This window comes from Lolium perenne, chromosome 3, assembly GCF_019359855.2.
Source record: "Lolium perenne isolate Kyuss_39 chromosome 3, Kyuss_2.0, whole genome shotgun sequence".
NCBI lineage: Eukaryota > Viridiplantae > Streptophyta > Magnoliopsida > Poales > Poaceae > Lolium > Lolium perenne.
Genome location: NC_067246.2, coordinates 338,311,451 through 338,318,779, shown reverse-complemented (window position 1 = coordinate 338,318,779; position 7,329 = coordinate 338,311,451). Strand labels below are relative to the sequence as shown.

General features: G+C 41.5%; 1 long non-coding RNA gene across 1 annotated transcript; it reads right to left on the bottom strand.

Moving 5' to 3' along the window:
• Positions 1-931: 931 nt before the first annotated feature.
• On the bottom strand, positions 932-1,602 carry LOC127338951 (uncharacterized). The gene is made up of 2 exons (XR_007874553.1): positions 1,270-1,602; positions 932-1,181 (listed from the first exon to the last, which is right to left on the bottom strand). It is a non-coding gene; the product is annotated as an uncharacterized lncRNA (long non-coding RNA).
• Between the last annotated feature and the right edge of the window lie 5,727 nt (positions 1,603-7,329).

Sequence of the window (7,329 nt, the reverse complement as noted above, 5' to 3'; positions counted from 1 at the left end):
AGCAGCGGACCTCACCAGCACACGCGACTAGTACTTCAGAAAAAAAGAGTTCGTAAAATAGTATGTCGCGCACATGAAAATAAATATATTATATTGGCAACTTCACTATTCATAGTGAAAGTTCATTTACGTGTAGTGAAAGTTAACCACAAACAATGAGGACATGTTTGGTTACCTGCATGAATGACCGAAACTGGCAGCATGTCTCAAGCAGCTTAGGCGAAATAGATGCCTCTAGTTTGGTTTGATGTATTTGGGGGGGGGGGGGGGGGGGACGAACACTCCATGTTTGATTGTCTACAAATCTACAATAGGCCCCAAGGACTTGACTAACTTATGCAATCATTCTCGAGCAGGATGTCGATGTTGTTTTGACCTTATTTTTAATCCCTCGCTGTTAGGGGGCTGATTCTGCCTATGCAATAAGTTGGACTGATTTCACTGTTGCAATTAACATTGGCCAAAAATCAATTGTTCTAATCAAGTTAGATTGTCTCAACATTGGTGAGATCATCCAATAGTGCTGCAACCAACTTTATCAAATTTTCTAGAGTGAATTAGTTTGTTGGAGCAGTTTATAAATTTGTGATGTTATATACGGAGAACAATTAGTTCGTGATGTCAAGTTTGCAATTTTCAATTAGTGTGTGTGATGGATTTGCATTTCTAGAGTGAAGAACTGAGTCAGATGTAACTGCTTTTATTTGTTTTACTATATAGTTACTGCTTGCACAACACAGCGTACCCATATTATTGTCTCTCCTCTCCTCATAAGGTTTAGTCCAACTTATAAATTAATCAAGGAAGGATTACTTTTTCTGAAATGAGCGCATCGCCCCGGTCTATGCATCAAAATGATGCACACTGCTGGCATGTTCTTATTGCAAAGTTCAAAAGTACCAAGGAAGGATGAAACAATTATAAAAAAATTAAAAAAAATATCATAATATTTAATAACAACATAGTTGAATACATATTCTTAGAAAAAAGCTCTTAACAATAAATCTTAACAAGAAACATAGTTTCAAATTAATCAGCCGGTGCTCAGAAACTAAATTATTCATGCTCGCTCCTCCCTATCCATATACGCTTCAAGTAGCCTCGTCCAGCCTGCTGCTAAGGATAAGTCGGGTAAGTACCACCGGGACCGGGGTTCCAGCCACCACTGTACGGAGCATCATCTGCACCCCAGCAGTTTGCATACCTCATCAGTGATCAGGCCAGAATTAATAACAGTGAAGCCAAGAAGAAAGATAGAGCGAGAATTACCGAGGACTCTGGCGGCGAGCGCGTCCTGCGCGACGAACGCGAGCAAGGCCAGGATCACGCACAGGATCACGGCCAAGGTTCTGGAGGAAGCCATGCCTGTGAATCTGATGCCTGCACTACACCGGGATACTCCATTTATATACGCGTGCTGGTAGCCGATGGCCTGTGGGTGTACATACAGCTCGGCATGCATGCGTGTCGGATCAAAACCTTGGAAAAGTAGTGGTAGTGGACTTTGTGCGTTCAGTTTTCGTCAAAACTGTGCAAAAGTCGTTGGGAACTTAGTCAGCATTACGACCATCTCAATTATTTTCTTTGACCATTGGGAGTAGGCAGGCTCCGCATTGAACACAGCTAGGCAACTTCTAGCTCATACCAAGAGCCTTGTTTAGAGATAACTCTCTAAATATATTGTCATGTTTTCCAGGGTGCTGCACACATGATGAAAATCATATTTTTTAGTGTACACACATGATAAAACAATCGCAATTTTACAAATAAATTTATATCTACCTGGTGTTCTGTGCACCCCTAAGGCTACATGTAGATCCGCAACTGATCATGTCTAAGTAAAGCCTTAAAAGACCTACTCCCTCCAATCCGAAAAAAGTGTCGGACAGCTAACACAATTACTTTTTTTACAATTAAACCCTTCTAAAATCTATACCTAATAATAAAGGAGCTAAGGTTTCTGCCAGATTTTTCGTCCAACAATATTTTGGACCGTTTTGCCCTCCCACCAAATCGCATATAACACATTGTGCCACGTACCGATTCGTTTCCTATTCTGCTTTTTGGCTCTTCTAGCCGAAGCCAAGCAGAGAAGAACTGCTCTGCCCGAGCGCCGCCGGCCAGGCCTTCGCCGCGCACATCGCGCCGCCGGACAGCGCTCCAACTGCGCGACTCCCGCCGCCGGCTAGGCCCTCTCAGACCGCCTCCGGCCAGGACCCCGACGCCCGCGACCTCCCCTCCTCCGCCTCCCCGAAACCCTCCTTTATCTATGGCTGACGCGCGCGTGTACGACGAGGCAGAGGAGCTCGGCCTTTGGCCTGAGCGTGGGTGCGGAACTGCTCTGTGTGGGACGTGACTGGGGCTCCCTGCTCAGTGTGGTTCTCGGCCGCTCCTCCCGGCTTCTCGGCCGGCCGCCGCGCCCCTGCTCAACTGCTATAGACCTCCTGCGGCGGGCAGTGGATTGACAAATGCAGCTCGGCGATTTGGCCTACCCAGAATTAGCTAACTATCATCGACTTTTGCTTTCGAACAAAATTAGCTGGATAATGGATGTGAGTAGTAAATCGGTGGAGGATGAAGAAAAGCGATTTGGGAATTTTCTTTCCCTTGCATCGAGCGTATATACAGATGTCTGACATGGATTTATTTTGTATATCGCTTGGCCTGGCTCTCTTGGGTCCTTTTGGCTGGTGAAGCTTTATGTTTACAAACAGCTAACAGCAGATCTAGAAGGGCATGTTCGACAATATGCTGAGGTTCATCCTGTTCAGCGACTAGGTGTGGATGTGGTCAGAAAATAGCCTTCGTTAGCAGCATTGGAGAAAAATTGAAAGCATGGTAGAGAATAGGAGCACTAGGCGTGATAATAGATAGAAGAACTATGTTGATGATTGACTGTTACAATTTGGTCAGCTATTCAAAACTCGTGTTAGATTTGATTCTGATATATATTTGAATCTCCATGAACTTGGCAAGAGCTATAGAAGACACGTTGCAAGTAAATAAGCACACGTAATATTTCTCAAAGATTTCCCCCCAGAAATATACAAACAACAAGGACAACAAAAATCATTTACTTCTCTATTCGTGTTGTCTGAGATGTGAAATAAGAATCCAGTAGTTTGATCAATGTATGTTCCTCAAAATATTTATTCCATACAATATACAATATTATATGGCAAATTTCTAAAAATATGTATTCGATACAATATACAATACTACTCCCTCCGATTTCTTTTAGTTGACACGGATTTAGTATAACTTTGTACTAAATTCGAGTTAATTAAAAAGGACGGAAGGGAGTACATGACAAGTTGCTCAAAGTTTTTTCTCTAAATAAAGATACAAACAATCCGCTACTAAATATAAAAAGTTTTGTTCAGCTAAAATAGCCTACCAAAACATCTTATATTTCAAAGTATAGAGGTAATAATAATATTTAAGGGCTGATGTCTTTGATGTTGCACTCATTAATTTGTTTGTGCAACTCTAAATTTTTTTTTTCAATTCACATGTCTAAATCCAAATTTGTTCAACTGTAGCAACGTATAGGCTTTTTTTCCGGTGACAATACCACGTACCGCTTCGTTCCTTTGTTCTCTTTCTTTTCCCGATCCCAAGCAAAGGAACGAAGCAACGCCCGCGCGTCGTCTGCAGGGGCAAGCAAACCGAACGAACGCCCGCGCCCGTGTCGGCGGCGGCTGCAAGGGCGGAGACGCTCCAGACCGCGCGCGTCTGTTTCCTCCCACGAATTCTTTTCCTCCATTGATGGTACCACGAAACTGGTCGTACCAGTAAATTGGCCCATGGGCCTACATCTCGCCCGCCGACCAGTAAGATAAAGAAAATCTAGATGATGCATTGATATTTTAGTCCCACATCGCTCGCTAATGCTGACTTTTGCCGGTTTATATGCTCACAAATTTCCTCGATTATTAGCGAGTTGTCCCAAAATATCAACCTGGAGAATGGTCCTCAAAAGAGAAAAATAAACTTCTAAACAATACTTAGAAGTGGAACCGTGATGAAATTGCAGGCAAGCTGATCTCAGAGCTTGAGGAATGGGGAAAGAGAGGCAGAGCGGCAGAAGCTTAGAAGTGGGAACCGTGATGAAATTGATGAAATGCAGCCAAGCTGATCTCAGAGCTTGAGGAATGGGGAAAGAGAGGCAGAGCGGCTGAAGGTCAGCGACAGAGGTGGGGGAAGAGGCATATTGAGTGGCGCCAGTAGATCCAACCAATTGCTTGCGCAACGCGTACAGGAAGAAACGAGCGAGGGGAGGAATCGCAGCGAGGAAGGAGGGAGAAGGCCGAAGGCGCTCGGCGGGCTGCTCGCGTCCTATCCTGGTGGTGGGGGATCGGAAGTGAGCAAGTAAAAGACGCCACGACTCCCTGAGTTGAGCTAAAAACGCACGACCTGCCCACTCTCCAATCTGGTCACATCCTACACAAGATTTATAATGCCTTAGTTTTCACCGTTTCACATTTTTTAAATGAACTCAGTACTTAATGAGACAAATCACACCTTCTGACCGGTAAATCTGATATAATACTACAAAAGTTAAACATTTTCTCTGTTTTGAAATAATTGCATAAAAATGGATGTTTATGCTGGAAAGTTTGTTTCTGCCTTGCGCCGGCCTATAATGGGACACAACGTTAATGTATTCATGCCGGCGGATTACGACACAATTATTTCTACACATAAAAATATAATAAAATTTAACTTTGAATAAAACCAGAATGCAAGTAAATAAAAATGGAGGGAGTAAGAGGAAGAGACAAGAATATAAAAATATAATATAATATTACACTTAAAATAAGACACATGTCTAAAATAGTTGATTAAGTAAATAAAAAGAGCATATGAAATAAAAACTAAACATTACAACGGAAATGTTAACTACAGTGGTTACACGGGTTGATCAACTTTGGAGAAAAAATTAATTTCCATATATTTCTATCGAAATGTTTATTCTTTCTCTCCCATTGCAACACACAAAAACTATATATATTATACGGCCGATCATCTAATTAGCCCAGCACATCCGTGTACGTCACGTGGGAGATATTCACAACACGCCGTAATACAACCGGAAACCATCAGGAAGAAGAAGGGTAAGAGCAAAAGAGGAGGACGTTGCGACTAGAGTTGCTCAATCCGCCGTGGCATGACCAGAGATGTTGCATGCGGTAGCAGTCCCGAGGGTCGCCCGCCTTGCCGCGCAACATGGGGGAAACCGGATCAATGGCCGCGGGGATATATATTACAAAATTTTGAAACCGTTGGAAGAATATTATTTGTAAACAGTTCATTTGAATTTATCTTTAACAAAATTTAAGAATGTTGCCCACCATCATCACAGGGGTGGTTTTACAAGTTGGTATAGTGAGGGCTCCTTTGATTCAAAGGATTTGCATAAGAATTGTGTAGGATTTGATTCCTATGGGAAAATTTCCTATACATGTTGTTTGATTCATAGGAACATATCCTATAGGAAAAAATCCTATAGGAATCTTGTAGTGTAATTCCTATAGGAAAAAAGCATTAGCTCATACCTCATGGAAAAATTCCTTTGCTACAATCAAACAAACTTCATCTTCCTATAGGATTCAATTAGACATGTCATTCCAATCTTATACCTTTCCTATTCCTATGCTTTTCCTATCCTTTAAATCAAAGGAGCCCTGAGATACTTTGCAATCTACTATTATTATAAATAGGAAAAAATAAGACCATCATCGACAATGGTGCTAAAGAGGAGAATTATCAATACAGATGGTTTGTTTAGGTACTTTCTTACCCGGACCCGGTGCAACGCACGGGCACTTTTGCTAGTATTTACTAAAGATCAAAGATAGCCGCATGTCAACATTTTTTTTTCTTGTGAATAAGCCGCACGTCAGAATTGTAAACTTGTTCTATGGTATGCATGTGAGGTGTATTCTAGAAAAATATTTACTATAGATAAGCTTATCACAAATTGGAAAAGAAACATTATACCGACTCTAATCCAAGGAATTTTTGGCAAAAAAGACCACCTTCACGAGTGAATTGTTAAAAAAGACCACTTCCAAGTGAAATTGACAAAAAAAAAAGATCACCTACGCTGTGGCGGCAAGCTCCCCCAAGCAACACGTGGTACATGCCACCACAACCTGTGGCGGTACGTACTGTTCACGCACCGAGAAGCGACACATGGCACCTGCCGCCACCACCCATGGCGGCAGACACTGTTCACATGTTGTGGGTGAATAGTACGTGCCGCCACAGCCCGTGGCGGCAGGTGCCACGTGTCTCTTGGGGGAGCTTGCCGCCACAGGCTGTGGCGGCAGGTGCCACGTGTCGCTTGTCAAGCTTGCCGCCACGGTGCAGGTGGTCATTTTTTTCAATTTCACTCGGAGGTGATCCTTTTTGATAATTCACTCATGGAGGTGGTCCTTTTTGCGAAAAATTCTAATCCAAGGGCCAATAACATTGACAACCAAAATAATTAATGAGAAATTCATGAAATTCATTCTCACAAGATAAATAAATCTTGAGGGGCATAATAATTTGTAACATGCTTAAATAATGATGTTATGATAAATTATCGGATAAAACACCAAGCAAGGAAATCAAGGGCATTGGGTCTTAACAGAAAATTTGGATTGGAGAATAGGACAGACGATCAGAAACAAACAGAAAAGAGAAGATCTTACAAATAGAAATGTATTGTTTTTCCAATAGACATGGCAATAGATTTTTTTTAAGGCCCACGGTTTTACATACCTCGTACTGAACTTCAAACCATAAACTGTGGCATTCGTAGTGAGCCAGTTAGGATAGAGCGTAAATTTTTAAAGGTCGCAACGTAAACATGCACATAATAATCCACCTTGATTCAATTAGTAAGAACCAAAAGAACTTTCATATTACCATTTGGGCTATGAGGAACAGTAATATGTAAATTACTATTCGCTACTCGCTAGCATGTTATATAGAGTTCTGTATATGTTCCACATCTCGTGGGAAATAGACATCCAACTTAAATGAACTAGAGCATGCAGTAAATGATAATTTTATCTGACAAAACCTACTGTATAAAGTTTATTTGAAACACGGTGATGGATACATTGACATTTGGGCTAAATACTACTACCTTTGTCCATATAAGTATGTCGCAAGTTTTTCTAAATTTAGATGTATCAAGACACTCTTGTGTACGTATAGATACATCTGAATTTAGACAAATCTCCGACATTCTTTTATAGACGGAGGGAGTACAAGAAATGAATCAATTACTACCCATACTAAGACCAAATTTTTTTGTGCATATAGACATAAAAA